Source organism: Vigna umbellata, chromosome 6, assembly GCF_029865625.1.
Source record: "Vigna umbellata cultivar VRB3 chromosome 6, Vumbellata_1.0, whole genome shotgun sequence".
Lineage (NCBI taxonomy): Eukaryota > Viridiplantae > Streptophyta > Magnoliopsida > Fabales > Fabaceae > Vigna > Vigna umbellata.
This window is the reverse complement of record NC_142170.1, coordinates 17,812,034-17,829,097: the sequence shown is the minus strand read 5'-3', so window position 1 is coordinate 17,829,097 and position 17,064 is coordinate 17,812,034. Positions and strand designations below refer to the sequence as shown.

Genomic DNA, 17,064 nt, shown 5'->3' with positions numbered 1-17,064 from the left:
TTAGTTGAGCATCTAGGACTTTAGGAAATATTAGAAAATTAATAACTACAAATTTACTTCCTAAATGAATAATTAAGAATTTTAGAAAGCTCATTTATCCTACGTACATATTTAGTTTTTAATAGTTAGGTAATTAAGTAAGAGAATATGTCGTGTATAATTCTTGAAATATCGAATTAAATGAAAAAGCTAGTTTCATAAATATTCTTTATTGTGCTTCATTATTTTCTTTCTCGAAGTTCGTATTTCACCCCCTTTTCCTTTTTGGGTTCTTGAGCAAACCATTTCCGAAGCAGCGTCTTCAGCTTGAGGGTTTAATGACCCCTCTGCACCAAAAGGTTAGACTTTTCTTGTTGATTAATAGTTTGATTTGTAAAGGGAGAGCTATGTTAAGTGTTGGCGTGGTTCAAATTTGAAGGTTAGAAAGAAAACAAAAATCTGTAAATTACGTTGAGCTTGTGAATCTTTATTTTGTGTTCTTTGTGTTAAAGTGTGTAATGGAAGAAGGGTTGTGCGAAAACTCAGTTCCTGGTTCTGGTTCTGGTTTGGTTGATAAAACTAGGATTGTAGAGGTTAAACCCCTGCGTAGTTTGGCACCTGTGTTGCCAAAATCCCTTCAACTTTCTATCTCTGGAAGGTACCCATCTGGGTTTCCTCCATTTGTTTTGTTCGGGGAACCCGTAGAGTCTCAGCCATCACCTACTCCTATTCCAGCTCCAATAAGGTCCTATAGGAAGCCACCAGATGAAGAAGAAACCCCTCATGAAGTCAATGGAGACACTTCTTCACCTATTGAGGGTGTCAATGGTGAGAGTGTCGACGATAGCCCAAACCGTCCTTCGCAGCCTATGAAGAGCTGCAAAACATCCCAAAAAAGGCGCAAGAAAACTCAGGATTTTGGTGGCAGTTCTTCGGTTGGTGTTATTAGCATGGCCCAAAGGGATGATGGTGATCGGGAAGTGGTTAATCTAGTGCTCATGAATTTTGATTCTCTTCGGAGAAGGTTCTGCCAACTTGAAGATTCCAAGGAGTTGAACACATTGATGGGAACCAAGCGCCCGGATTTAAGAGCAAGCAATGTGATGACAAGCAAAGTGTTTCGCACAAATATGGGGAGGAGAGTAGGAGCAGTGCCTGGGGTTGAGATTGGGGATATTTTCTTTTTGCGGATGGAAATGTGTCATGTGGGTTTGCATGCGCAGTCAATGAGTGGAATTGACTACATGAGCGTCAGGGATGAGCTTCAGGAGGAAACAGTGGCTTTAAGCATTGTATCGTCAGGAGTATACGATGATGATGCAGAGGAGGACGATATTTTAGTTTATACTGGCCAAGGTGAGAACTTCAACAAGAAAGACAAGCATGTGGTTGATCAGAAGCTTCAAAGGGGTAATCTTGCTTTAGATAGAAGTACACACCGACAGAATGAAGTAAGAGTCATCCGGGGCTTGAGAGATGCGGTGAATAAACATGCAAAATTCTATGTCTATGATGGTCTGTATAAAATCCAGGGTTCTTGGATAGAAAAAGGGAAGTATGGTGGTGGTGTATTCAAGTACAAGTTTGTTAGATTACCTGGGCAACCTAGTGCTTTTGCTGTTTGGAAATCAATTCAGAAGTGGAAGAGAGGTTCATCTTCAAGGACTGGTCTTATTCTTGCAGATCTCACCACAGGAGTTGAGACTATTCCTGTATCACTTGTCAATGATGTTGACAACGAGAAGGGGCCTTCTTTTTTCACCTATTCCAATTCTCTCAGAGATTCAAAACCATTCAGTATGGTGCAATCTTCATATGGCTGCAACTGTAACAAAACATGTGTCCCTGGAGATTTGAGCTGCTCTTGCATTCAAAGAAATGAAGGTGACTTCCCATATATTGCAAATGGTGTTCTAGTCAGTCGGAGACCATTGGTTCATGAGTGTGGCCCAATGTGTAAGTGCTTTCCTAACTGCAAGAATCGAGTATCGCAGACAGGTTTGAAGCACCAAATGGAAATTTTCAAAACCAAAGATAGAGGGTGGGGACTTCGATCACTTGATCCTATACGTGCTGGTACTTTTATTTGTGAGTATGCAGGAGAAGTAATTGATAGAGCCAAGGTAAATAAGAATGGGGGATATAATGATGAGTATGTTTTTGATACTAGTCGTATTTACAATCCATTCAAATGGAATTATGAGCCTAGCTTATTGGACGAAATAAGCTCCTCTACTGAAGATTATACTATACCCTCTCCTCTAATTATCAGTTCTAAAAATTTTGGAAATGTGGCTAGATACATGAATCATAGTTGCTCCCCAAATGTTTTCTGGCAGCCAGTCTTGTACGCAGAAAATAATCAATACTTTCTTCACATTGCATTTTTTGCCCTTAGACACATTCGTCCAATGGCAGAGTTAACATATGATTATGGATGTTCTGGTCATGCTGATGGTAGTAGTGCACCCCAAGGGAGAAAGAAATGCTTGTGTGAATCAGCAAAATGCGGTGGTTCTTTTGGTTGATGTTTTGTTGCAGTTGCTCATTCGCCGGCATGGTGTTGACAAATGTATTCATGGCTAAAAGAGGTTGGTTTGAAAAAGCCTTGGTTATTTATATCTATGCTTCATAACAAACAAATATTTTAGTTTGTTTAATAATGATCTCCATCTTTTGAGTTTCTTTTAACATCGTGTTGTATCAAATTTTATAATTGGACAGTTTATCTTATACACTTTCCGTAAAATATTTTTACAAACACCCTGTGAGAATTTTCTGTTCCCTACATTTTTATGAATAGGATGATGTGGTAAAATGGTAAAATTTTATTGGATGCTTTTTAGCAAGAGATGACATAAAAAAGGAAATAAAGATTTTGGACTTGTTACCAAATTTTATTAAGTTGGAAAATCCATTTTATTAAGATAAAAAAAGTCATTTTCATGATGCTTTTGTAAAAAGTTTTATATTAATAGTGTATATAAATTTAACTCTTATAGCTAAGGCATAAAACATTTTGGATTGCTGACTGCTTTGTGCTATTTCACAGAAATATTGAGCTTTGTTCTGGATATAGAAGTGCGGAGGAAACAAAATTATTTATGGGTGAAAGGAATGTAAGAAGTTTGCCTTTTAGTTTTTAATTTCTCCCATTTTCCCTATACTGATTGACTATGACACTCTTTTCTTACGCAGTCTTCCATGTCAGGCTTGTCAATGATGTTAGATTTCTCATATTCTAAATTTTTATTAGATGTTCTGCATGTGGACCAATTTTTGTCATTCCATTGAGTAATGTAAAATTAAGTTTCTGCATTGCAGGTTTTGTTTTTAATTTCCTTATCTTTTTCACGTGTTTTGTTTTTAATTTCCTTCTCTTTTTCACGTGTGGGGATTTCTCGTTTGGGGGTGGGGGTTGCCTAAGGAGGATCAAGCAAACCATGACTTTTAGAAGATCGCTAACACTTACGTTGTTGTGTGGCTATACTAGAGTGAGGAAGCAAGTTCTGCTGCTTTATTGCTTGAGTACAATGCAAATTAAGCAAGGAATTCTTGATGTACTTGTTGGGACGAGGGTAATAAGTGGTTGCCACAAAGAAGCCTAATGATTTAAATGGTGCCAATTGAAGGATTGAAAGTAAATGACTTCTTTAGATGAATATTTTCAAAGAGATTTGGTATGCATTGTTGGAATTTAAGAGTATTAGAGACCCTTCACTATTATAAGAGATGAAATATTGCTTTTAGGAAAATTGTTCCAAGAGTCTAAAAGCAATATATTCTCTAAGATGACAACAATTCGTGAGATGTCTGCAAACTTTCACAAATTAGACAAGTTTGAAGGTGTTGGTTTCCAACAATGGCAAAAGAAGATGCATTTCCTTCTCTCGACTCTAAATATGGCATATGTTCTAAGTTCTCCCGAACCCAAAGAAAGCGAAACTGAGACATTCGAGGAACAACAAAAAAGGAACAAATGGGAGAATGATGATTATGTCTGTTGTGGTCACATTCTGAACGGTATGTCTAATCCTTTATTTGATATATATCAATATGTGGATTCTGCAAAAGAACTTTGGGATCAACTTGAAAGCAAATACATTTCTGAAGATGCATCAAGCTAAAAATTTTAGGTTAATAATTTTAATAATTACAAAATGATTGATGCTAGACTAATAATTTTAATAACTCAGACAAGTGTGTGTATAGTAAATTTGATGACAACGGTAATGGTGTCATAATCTGCTTATATGTTGATGATATGCTAATTTTTGGAACAAATTTAGATCAAGTTAATTTGACCAAAACATTTCCATCATCTTGTTTCTCTATGAAGGATATGTGAGAAGCATATGTTATACTAGATATAAAGATTGAGAGAGAAAATGAAAAATTAATTTTGTCTAAATCTCATTTAGAAAGTACTCAAGAAATTCAACAATTATGAATGTTTTCTTGCTTCAACACTTATGGACCCTAGTTTAAAGATATTACCTAATGGTGGTAAAGTAGTTTCACAACTGGAATATGCAAAGGTAATAGGATGTTTAATGTATTCAATGAAAACTACAAGGCCAAATATTGCTTTTGCAGTAAGCAAATTGAGTAGATATACTAGTAACCCTAGTCTATCACATTGACAAGCAATACGTCGAGTACTTATGTATTTAAAGAAAACTATTAATTATGGATTAACATATAGTGGTTATCTTTCAGTTTTGAAAGGATATTCTGATGCAAGTTGAATTACAAATGTAAAAGATCACTCTTCAACTAGTGGTTGAATTTTCCTCCTTGTGGGAGGTGCAATTTCTTGGTCGTCCAAAAAACAAATTTGCATTACAGATTCCACTATGGCTTCAGAGTTTATAGCTCTAGCCTCGGCAGGAAAGAAAGCCGAATGGTTGAGGAATCTCATGTTCGAGATATCATTGTTACCAAAACCAATATCACCAATAGCAATACATTGTGACAATGCTACAACATTGGCAAAAGCTTATAGTCAAGTATACAATGGCAAATCAAGACATATTGGTGTGAGACATAATTATGTCCAAGGACTTATCAAAGATAGAATTATTACAATAGATTTCGTACGAAAAATGTTTAATTTGGCTGATGGATTTACTAAAGCATTGACTAAAGATTCCATTTCCAGAATGACAATTGGAATAAGAATGGAGCCCACGATTAATCACAAGTAAGGGAATCTTAACTTAACACTTAATATGACATTAAGTCTTAAGTTCAATAAGATTAAATCTCTTATTTGATGATTGAAAACACAAATAATTATTTAAAGAGTGCTTTAGATATATGATGCTTAGGAGGTTGACTAATTCTTAATTGATTTCTTGAATTTATGTTTTGTCACAGAAACATGTTTACCTAAGAAATCAACCTATGTAAGTGCGAAGTTTGGCTGCTTCAAGAAGTCAAGGGGGCATGACTTTGTTGCACTTATGAATAGATATGGATGCATGACCCTATTGTGTCAAGTATAACAAAAATATGTAATTTATCTTACATGTAGAGTATCTTCAAGACTTCATTATGTACTATGTTGGTTCAATCGTTTCGACACTAATAAAATATGAATTCTTGAAATGTGTATTCTACTAAGTGAAAGTTCAAGTCTATGTACATTTTCATTTATGTGTAAGATTACAATTATTAAATTGATTTTTGTGTTAGTAATTATACAATACTCTCAAATGGTGGAGGATTGTTGGAATTTAAGAGTATTAGAGACCGTTTTCAGATTCATAAAGAGTTACATTTATACATGAAAAATTATAACCAATGAAGAGTTACAATTGTTCATGAAGAGTTACGACCATGCATGAAAAAGTTAAAGTCATTTATGAAGAAATGTAACTAATCAGAATATGATATCTCTTGGATTTGAAACATGCTTGATCAACATCTATATAAAGGGATCCTGTGCTCTATTGATGCACAGATAGATAGACTATTTTCTATATTCGGTCATTCACTTAACACACAAATCAATTCGTGAGAATTTTATTCTTGTTTGACGTTAATACTAAGAGTGAGTATTATCGTTATATTTCTTCTTTGTATCTCAAAAGCGGATTTCGTGATCCCTTTCACTCTTATAAGGGACGAAATATTGCTTTTAAGAAAGTATGTATTAATGCATAGAAGATTATATCAAGTCTACATTGTTGTCCATCTTGTTTCCTTAAGTTCTTGGGAAATTGTTCCAACATGCATAAGGGAGTGATAATGGTTTGTGGAATTAGAAAAAAATGATGGATTCAAAGGGTAGCTGATGACTGATGGACAAATTTGTAAGCACCAAAATATGATGTCACAAACTTGTTTCACAATCGGCAAGTATGATCGAATCGTTCAAGTAATAAAACTTGGTAAGACCAAGTATCGTTCTTCCCAAAGGACTCACGGCCTAGTTTAGTTATGTGATTTCTTGATTAGCTAAGACTTAAGAAAACAATGATTGAAATTTTAATATGCAAGACGAAAATAAACATGTATGCATGAATTGATCAATGGCAAAGACATAAGATAAACACTTTCAATGGATTAAATGAATGAATATGTTGTTGGGGGTCAATTTCATCTCATCCACTCTCATATATTTTAGGAATTCCTCTTTCAAATCATCATTGTTAATGCCACTCTCTAATGTACCATTCTAGATGGCTTCTCCCTAATCAAATAGTTCATACAATTCCTAGCATTCCTAATGATTAGTTCATGAGTGCAGGAGCTTAAGGCAACCAATATAATGTTGTCAGTAAAATATTGGGAGAAATTCCCCGGATCTAGATTTCCCCGTACGTGTCCGTATCAACAAAACCAATAATCATGCATTAGAATGAGTTAAACAATGCAAGCATTGAGCAAAGAGGAAAAACCCTAACTAATGATGAAAAGAAAGCATATGTCTTAATTCAAAGATGTATTCAACAAATCCATATATGAGAGCTTCAAGAGATTACATTGATTCCCCAACAAACATACAAGGTTTAGTTCACCATATTCATGGTGAACCTAGATGAATAACAATGAAAGTATGAAAGAATAAACCCAATAAAGGTGAAGAGGTAGCCTGAGCATCCAAGATCCTCCTTCAAAGGGGTGAAAGAGAGAGTGTTTGCCTCGTATCTGCCAAAGATCTCTAACTAAAGGACGTGCAAGCCCTTATATACTAATCTAGAGTTACAAAAGATTACAAAAGCCCAAGTCCAAAAAGTGCCGCTCAGCGCCATTTACCGCTCAGCGGTGGTTACGCGTCTTCTTTCTTCCCCTCAGCGGCCATTTGCCCCTCAGCGGTTCCAACGCCACCTCTTGAGTGCCGCTCAGCGGTAGTTTGCCGCTGAGCGGTGCCTTCGACTTCTCCTTTTTGCACTCTTTCTTGTCTTTTCTAATGTCCTCTCTCTTATTCTTCACTTCTTTCACCAAATTCACCTCAAAACCTGCACAAAAACACTTAAATCAAGCATAAACCTGTCCAGCTCTCTTATTTCTGAAAATATAAACAAAATGCATGATTTCAAGCTAGTTTCTAAGTCTAAAGGTTGCTTTTAGTATCACTTTTAAGCATGAAAATAACAGTTTTTCAACTGTTATCACAACCCCAAACTTAGAACTTTGCTTGTCCTCAAGCAAACAAAATGTAACTCCATCTCCAACCAATTCATATGATGATTCACTCATTCAAAATCCTCTTTTCAAGATAAGTAATAACTTCACTCAAACTTAAGACCAAGAGTTCAATCAAGATGTGCACATGCTTTAGTGTTCACAAAGTCATTTAAGTTCCAACAAATGCTATTTTTCATGAATGATCAATCAATTAAGCATGGATGTTCATGTGCTTATGGAATCTTTCCTCACTAGGTAAAGTGTTTCACTCAACACACAAGTGTATAAGAGGTAAAGTGTTTCACTCATTCACTCCATTATCACAATGTCACATGAATCAACTTTGCCTTTCATTTAACCACAATCAAATACATTCACAAGCATGCATCATCACAAGGACTTTTCAATGGCTTATAATGTGGCTGGGCTAACAAGAAAATTGGTTTTTCTGGATCACAAAATCCTTGAGTTAAGAGAATCATAACAACACAATCTTCTTATTCATTCCCAACTTTCTTTTGCCTTTGCTTTTGCATTTGCATTGAGCTTTGCTTCTTTTTCTTTTCTTTTCTTTGCATATTCTTACTTTTTAGCTTTTAGCTCAATGCTTTTTCCTTTTTAATATTTCCCCAATAACCCCAAACTTGAACATTTAACAATACCACACAAGATCTTCTACTTAACTCAAGGTAAAGATTTTCAATCAAGGGTGTTCAGTGTATATTTAAGGCTAAGGGTTCAAAGGATAGAACACAACGTGTTCTCTTTTAGAAGGCTAACTTTATGAATTTGGCCAATAAAAAGGGTTTCAAAAACACGGCCTTTGATCATATGATGCAAAACAAGCAAGTGATTCAATCATAGAAAACCTGGGCAAAGTCATTCATGCTTTCAAAGTAACAACATTCAACAATAACAACTCTGGAGCTCAAAACCTCACATATAAGCTCATTCACATTTGACATGCACATCCTGCTTAATTTCACAATCACAATCATGATATTATGCATTTGTTCACAAAGCTTGTGAATCACCTGTATAAGCATTTTAATGTGCACATCATCTCAACATCAATCAATCAATAAGCATCATCAAGCATTACTTATCACACAATCACAGTTAATAGCAAACCATCATAACAAACCAGGTGTTCAATAGAGTACATCAAACCCTAATCTAAAAACAAAAACAAATAAGTTCAGAAAACTTAAACCACAAAAGCATAATCATATGATAGCATTCATCAGTAAATGCTATCTCAGCTCCTCATCAGTCCGAGCTCTCTGTATCTTCCTCTTCTTGAATCTTATAGTCTTGATTCTTTTTGCCCGATGAGGAGGCCATCCCTACATCAAACATAATTCACAAAACCAACAGATACATTGTTAAACATTAGTAAACCACAATGAAGAAATCACCCCTTCAATGATGCTCTCTCCCAACCCCAAACTTAGATGGAAAACTAGTGAGAAAGTGAGTGAAAGGGAGATTTTCTTAAAAGGGAATAGGGAAAAGATGTGGAGAACCTTGGAAAAGGTATGTGGGAGTGTGTGTGCAGAGAAGAGCCTGAAAATATAAAAACGCGCAGCTTAGGGTTTAAAAATACCCCAATGGGCTAGGGTTCCGCTAAGGGGAACTTAAGCCCATCTGCGATAGTACCGCTCAGCGGTAATTGCCGCTCAGCGGCACTTTCGTGATGTGCCCTTCTCCTTCTTTTCTTGACCTAAGTGCCTTCCTAACATACCCCTCATAGATTCCCTGCAATTCAATGTTAAAAATGCTTATGCAAATCCTAAAAATAAACAAACAGAAAACAATCAATCAACTGGGTTGCCTCCCAGGTAGCGCTTGTTTAACGTCACGAGCCTGACCCAAAATCCACCAACACCCATCAGTAGGTGTTTCAAACTTACCAGCACCCATCAGTAGGTGCAAAATCTTCTCACCAACACCCATCAGTAGGTGTTACAAACTTAGTATCCTTCAGTAGATACTTAATCACCTAGCATCCTTCAGTAGATGCTAGATCCAACAAAATAATGTCCAAAAATAAAGTCCACAAATTAAAAATTACAAAACCAAAATAAAATCAAAAGTTCTTAAATCACTGGGTTGCCTCCCAGCAAGCGCTCTTTTAACGTCATTAGCTTGACCCAACCTCAAGTTCCTTCTTCTTTTTCTTCTTTCTACTGAACTTCTTCAGAAATTTGATCAAACCAGGAACCTGTTGCAATGTCTCAACCATAGGAACTTTAATCTCCAATTTCTTGAAGATTTCCATAAAGCACTTAAATTTCTTTTCCTTCCTATGATTCTTCTTTAGATGAGGATGTGATTTTTCATGTGATTTCTTCTTCTTTCCTCTCATCTTCTTTTTCTTCCTTTTTCTCTCCCTAAATTTTCTCTTTTTCTCTTCTTTTATTTTTTTCTTCCTTTCTCTTTTTCTCCTCAACTTCTTTATCTTCACACAAATTTTCTTTCTCTCTTTTCTCTCAACCAATTCTTTTTCTTTTTCTTCATCTTTATCTTTCTCACTCAACTCTTCTTTCTCTTTTCTCTCTACCTTTTCCGCATCTCCCTCTATTTTTTTTCTCATCAAGAATCTTGTCACTTTCAGTGACATTGGTTTGCCCTTCCTCCTTAAGGTTAACTTCAGTATTAACCTCATCATCCAATCTTTGACTAATGTAACGAAAGTGCATCTCCATCCTTTTACATGATTCTTCAATGCTTTTCTGAGTAGAGTCGGAACTTTTCAAAAATCGTTGAAGGGTGTCCTCCAAACTTTCTGATAGAGAGGATTTTTGCTGCCATTGTTGTTGTGGTTGGTTCTCAAATTGTCCAGCAGCTTGCCAAAATTGGCTTTGATCCATGCTTGAGTGAGGTTCCCACCATTGGTTGAGATTACTTTGGTAGAATTGAGTGCCCCTATAATTAAACTCTTGACCAAATTGCATTCTGCAGACATTAGGCACAAAACCCTAAAAACAATTGTTAGCACAAAAAGATAGAGAAAAGAAAATAAAGATTGAAAAGATATAAGAAGATAAGAGATTTAGAAGATAGAATCAAATAAAATAAAATAAAACCTAATCTAAAAAATAAAATCTAATCTAAAAGATAAAATAAAATAAAATCTAACCTAACCTAAAAGATAGAATAAGAATAAAATAAAATCTAACCTAAAAAGATAAAAAGATAAAATCTAATAAAATAAAATAAAATCTAATCTAAAAAAATAAAAATAAAATCTAACCTAAAAAAAAAATCTAATCTAATCTAACCTAAAATAAAATCAAATCAAATAAAAAACCGAAAAATAAAAAACAGAAAATAAAAATAGAAAACAGAAAAACAGAAAACAGAAAAATAAAATAAAATCAAATAAAATACAAACTGAAAAATATAAACAGAAAAATAAAATAAAATTAAAAAAATTCGAAATTTAAATTAAAAATAAAAAAATAAGTCAAAGATAATCAATAATCACACAAATTAACCAGTTAAACCACGAGTCCCCGGCAACGGCGCCAAAAACTTGATGGACAAATTTGTAAGCACCAAAATATGATGTCACAAACTTGTTTCACAATCGGCAAGTATGACCGAATCGTTCAAGTAATAAAACTTGGTAAGACCAAGTATCGTTCTTCCCAAAGGACTCACGGCCTAGTTTAGTTATGTGATTTCTTGATTAGCTAAGACTTAAGAAAACAATGATTGAAATTTTAATATGCAAGACGAAAATAAACATGTATGCATGAATTGATCAATGGCAAAGACATAAGATAAACACTTTCAATGGATTAAATGAATGAATATGTTGTTGGGGGTCAATTTCATCTCATCCACTCTCATATATTTTAGGAATTCCTCTTTCAAATCATCATTGTTAATGCCACTCTCTAATGTACCATTCTAGATGGCTTCTCCCTAATCAAATAGTTCATACAATTCCTAGCATTCCTAATGATTAGTTCATGAGTGCAGGAGCTTAAGGCAACCAATATAATGTTGTCAGTAAAATATTGGGAGAAATTCCCCGGATCTAGATTTCCCCGTACGTGTCCGTATCAACAAAACCAATAATCATGCATTAGAATGAGTTAAACAATGCAAGCATTGAGCAAAGAGGAAAAACCCTAACTAATGATGAAAAGAAAGCATATGTCTTAATTCAAAGATGTATTCAACAAATCCATATATGAGAGCTTCAAGAGATTACATTGATTCCCCAACAAACATACAAGGTTTAGTTCACCATATTCATGGTGAACCTAGATGAATAACAATGAAAGTATGAAAGAATAAACCCAATAAAGGTGAAGAGGTAGCCTGAGCATCCAAGATCCTCCTTCAAAGGGGTGAAAGAGAGAGTGTTTGCCTCGTATCTGCCAAAGATCTCTAACTAAAGGACGTGCAAGCCCTTATATACTAATCTAGAGTTACAAAAGATTACAAAAGCCCAAGTCCAAAAAGTGCCGCTCAGCGCCATTTACCGCTCAGCGGTGGTTACGCGTCTTCTTTCTTCCCCTCAGCGGCCATTTGCCCCTCAGCGGTTCCAACGCCACCTCTTGAGTGCCGCTCAGCGGTAGTTTGCCGCTGAGCGGTGCCTTCGAGTTCTCCTTTTTGCACTCTTTCTTGTCTTTTCTAATGTCCTCTCTCTTATTCTTCACTTCTTTCACCAAATTCACCTCAAAACCTGCACAAAAACACTTAAATCAAGCATAAACCTGTCCAGCTCTCTTATTTCTGAAAATATAAACAAAATGCATGATTTCAAGCTAGTTTCTAAGTCTAAAGGTTGCTTTTAGTATCACTTTTAAGCATGAAAATAACAGTTTTTCAACTGTTATCAATGACGCACTTGGCACATCAAGATGCTTTGAACTTAATGGAAGAGAGATCTCATGCATATAGGGTTGCCCTATCTATGTGAAAATTTTAATGGTTATACCATCACCAAAAATGTGGGTGTAATTTGGCTTGCCTATGTGAAAAAATGAAAAATGCTATGCTCAAATCAAGTCTTAGCTTTTGAATGAGATATTCGCATAAGATGGAAGAGTTATTTTCACAATTATTTTTTGAAGGACATACATGGTGAAGGTATTTAGAATATTATATGCAATATAGTGAAGAAGATGACCAATATTATTCTTTGTACAATTTGAAGTTGTTGGCAAAAGATGAATGAAAGAGGCTGTGAAATGGTAAAGCAGTTTGCGCAAACAGAATATCTATTGAAATTTGGAAATTTCTAAATGAGGAATGAGAATGATATAACTAGGCTTTTGAAGTTGTTTAGAGATGATGAAGTTGAAGAAAATGAGAACCAAGGAGAAACTTTTGATCTTTATTACAATATCAAGGTCAAAATACATAATTGTCTTAGTTTTTAAGGGATTTGCATTTTAATGCATGTCATGTGGATTATGAAAAAGAGTACTAATGGATAGGTTAAGAAAAAAGAGTTACATTTCAAAGAACCAATTTAGTTTTGCTGCAATATGTTTTGTTAAGTTATTGGATGAAACAAAAATATCTACGTATGTGTTTTAGGATCCCAGAAAAGGCTTATGATTGTGTACCACAAAACATATTGTAGTAGTCTTAAAAAATTAGTTCATGTTACACATAAGCTGTGGAGTGCTTTGGAATAATAAGGTTTTAAACTGAATAGAATTAACATGAAGGAAGAGGTGTTAGCTTTGACTTGGAGGTGAAAATTGCAGATCATACTGTACCATAAGTCACCCTTTTGGGACTTTGGATTGTTCCTTGGATGTTATAGGAAAATAATGTGAATCCAACTAATGATGGTGATGTGTCACTTTGTTGCAGCTTTTTAAATAATTAGTTTGTTTAAATAATGATCAAATCCTTTGTAAGATTGGTTGACCAAATTATGTTTTGGGTTAATCAATTAAATGGGCTTTATTTTTTTGGTTTTATTTCAAGTTGTAATAAAGGCTCATTTGGCCATTTATTCATAAGCCTTTGGGATACCAAAAGGATGCAAAACTGAATGTTTTTGGGTGACTTTTGGCTACCACAGTTGTAGTTACAATCAATCATTAGTTTAGTGGATCATTATTAGCTTAACTCGAATATAATTACAATTAATGATTTTTTGTAATTTTAATGGTTTAAGCTTTTACATAAGCTGAACCATTTTGATCAAATGAATATGAATTGAGTTTTATTAAAATAATATTAGAGTTTTATCTCTTTTATCTTAGTGAGAGTGATTCTCCTAAGTTCTTGAGTGATTCAAGAATTTTTTGGCTGTATCAAAGGATTTTCCCATTCTTTGTGTGTTGTCTCACTTTGAAAGAGTGATTATTTCCTTCTTCCTTTCATATTCACCTCTTGTCTTTTCTTCACTAGAATTAAAAAAAAAAACTAATTTTACCTAATTTTTTTTGCTTATTACCATTCCAACCTAGATTTATCCGTAAACAAATGAATCCACCTCTCTGGATTTTCATCATTTGGGTTTTTTTTTTTACTTTTTTAGGTAAAAATTAAATTGTTATTATGGATCTAGGCAATTTTTTATTTATTTACGTAAATGGGCAAGTCGTGCAGCCCCCACACGACTTAAATGAAGAATTCGTGTAGGGGGTGCACGACTTCTGCACTGCCACAACAAAAAAAGTGAAGTCGTGCACCCTTCACACGTTTTTAGACACTAGTAATCAATTACGAGCACCTACAATCAATTACACTACTATTGTAATCGATTACCAATGTTGAAATTCAAATATAAGGGTATGGTAATCGATTACAATATTGTTGTAATCGATTACTAGAGGAAAAAATGATTAAAACTAAGTTAAAATATGAATTACATTAATTACATTTATGGAAATTCAAATTATCAAATGGATTTGTGCATAAAAAAATGTTCATATTTCCTTTACACTTATCATAAATTGGATCAATTAAATATGATTGTAAATTATTTAAATATAGTATAAATTATTTAATTCAATATAAAGGAAACAATTAATCTTATCTATGATGAGTATTGATGGGGCTGTCGCAGCCCATACAAATTTGATGTGTATTAAAAATGCAGTATAGTGCTAGGAAGTGACTCTTAGGTTGTCTTTAAGGACCAAACTGCAGTTCAAGAATTAGGTATAATACAAAGTGGGGTGTGTGCGTGTGGGGGGGGGGGGGGTGTGAAAGATTTTGTGAATGCAAATGACAAAATTAAAAATGAAAATTAAACACAACCGAATACAATTGAAGGCATTAAAGTGCATGAAAATATTAAACTGAACACTACAATAGATAAATATCCAAACACAATTCAAGCTATAAAAATGCAACGCTTAAGCTAAAACATTAAATGCACAATGTTGTCATCTATCTCACACATTCACCACCAAAAAAAAGAAAGGCATTTCAACATATAATATAAAATATTCTAAGGCAAAAGAAATAAAAGAAAATAAAACTTTTCTACCATTAACCGTGACCCATGTGCATCTACCAAAACAAATTGAAATTGCAAATGCTTCTAAAAGTCCTCTTTAGTCGTGACATGTTGAGCTTCCATGTGTTTCATTCAAAGAAAGATAAAAATGGAAATGTTTCCCACTTCCAGCAACGTGCTCTTTCTTTTCTCCATTATCAATCACCGTGCCTTTCTCCATTAAAAAAAATGATTTCTCCTCTTCCAATGTACAACTGCCCCTCCGTGCTCTCTCAAATTGAATTAGTATGCGCTTGTGTAAAAGAGATTGAATGTGCTTCTCCATCTGCCATCCCAAGGCTGTAGCAACATGTGCACACTTCTTTCAAATGAAATCAGCACTCCATTAATCACCGCTTATGCATCCTAGTCACCGTCCTCTTCTTAAAGAAAGGAAGAAAATGAATCTCGTGCTGCACCACTTCTTCACCCTGCAGCGTGTGCTTTAAGCCAAATAAAATGCCTCCCAATAAATTCACCATCCAAGTTGGACCATCATTCTCCAATCACCGAGTGCACACCAACACTGGAAGCTACATTCTCCCGTCCAGGTCGTGCACCACTAAATCCATCACATTTCTTCACTCTAATAGGAAAGTAAATGCACCGTGTGCTGCTTGCTACTGGACGAACATGAGGTCTCTTTTAAAAGCCAAAAAATCACAAAATGGTGTATCGAAAATGAAAAGGGGCGGAACAAAAAAATGCAGCCAACAAAAGGAATTAACGTTGAGCTCTCATTTCTCTCCTCTCCGTAACAACATTCACATTTTTCTCCTAAAGAAAAAAATAAAACGTTCCAGCCAAAAGAGGACTAAGTGAGGGTGGCGGCTGGTTCCAGCTCTCAAGGCCGTGTGTCACTATTTTATGAGGGTGGAGGCCTCACAAAAACCTAGGGTGCCAAGTCACCCACCCCCACTTTTGGGCTTAGTCAATTTTGTCAAAAAAAAAAAATAGTCCAATCTATAAAAGTTAATCCAAAAACATTCTACACTACTAAATTACAATTTAATTAATTCTTAAATGTCTATGTGGAGAGTTTTGAATTTTAGCATTCTTCCTGATGTCCCAAAATGTATCTCCAAAATTTTTCCTGCAATCAATGATGAAAATAATTAGCTCAGATAATTCAAATGAATTAAAATAAGAATTTCTGGTCAAATTAAGCACAGTTAGCAAAAACGGAAAAAATACCGGACATTTAAGCACAATTCCCTGATTGATTCTAGCACAATAAACTAAGTGAAGTCAAGAAAATATTGACTCCTCAAGTATAAAGGATATAAATTCAGTATAAAGGAAACAATTGATTCAATTTATGATTAGTATAAAGGAATCATAAGTATAAATTATTTAAATTAAGTATAAATTATCTAATTGAGCATAAAGGAAACAATTGATCTAATTTATGATGAGTATAAAAGAAATATGAGTATCTAATATTAAACATGAGTATTTAAATTAAGTATAAATTATTTAATTTAGTATAAAGGAAACAATTGATCTAATTTATGATGAGTATAAAGGATTTAAATTCAGTATAAAGGAAACAATTGATCTAATTTATGATGAGTATAAATGAAACATAGGTGTAAATTATTTAAATTAAGTATAAATTTTATTAATTGAGTATAAAAGAAATAATTGTTCTAATTTATGATGAGTATAAAAGAAATATGAGAATCTAATATTAAACATGAGTGTAAATTATTTAAATTAAGTATAAATTATTTAATTCAGTATAAAGGAAATAATCGATCCAATTTATGATGAGTATAAAGGAAACATGAAGTACAAAGAAAAGAATTAATCCAATTTATGATGAGTATAAAGGAAATATGAATAATTTTTTATGCATAAATCCCTTTGGTAATTTGAATTTCCATGAATGTAATTCATATTTTAACTTAGTTTTAACCCTTTTTTCCATTGGTAATCGATTACAACAATAATGTAATTGATTA

General features: G+C 34.1%; 1 pseudogene across 3 annotated transcripts; it reads left to right on the top strand.

Annotated features, from left to right (window-relative positions):
• The first annotated feature begins 225 nt into the window (after nucleotides 1-225).
• LOC124822596 (histone-lysine N-methyltransferase, H3 lysine-9 specific SUVH1 pseudogene) lies at nucleotides 226-5,589 on the top strand (annotated as a pseudogene). Of its 3 annotated transcripts, XR_015780364.1 has the most exons (4): nucleotides 226-2,570; nucleotides 3,032-3,098; nucleotides 3,473-4,002; nucleotides 5,359-5,589. The product of XR_015780364.1 is annotated as a histone-lysine N-methyltransferase, H3 lysine-9 specific SUVH1 pseudogene, transcript variant X2 (transcript). The 3 variants fall into 3 exon arrangements; XR_015780365.1 differs by lacking the exon at nucleotides 3,473-4,002; XR_015780363.1 differs by lacking the exons at nucleotides 3,473-4,002; nucleotides 5,359-5,589 and having other exon boundaries at nucleotides 3,032-3,297.
• The last annotated feature ends 11,475 nt before the right edge of the window (nucleotides 5,590-17,064 follow it).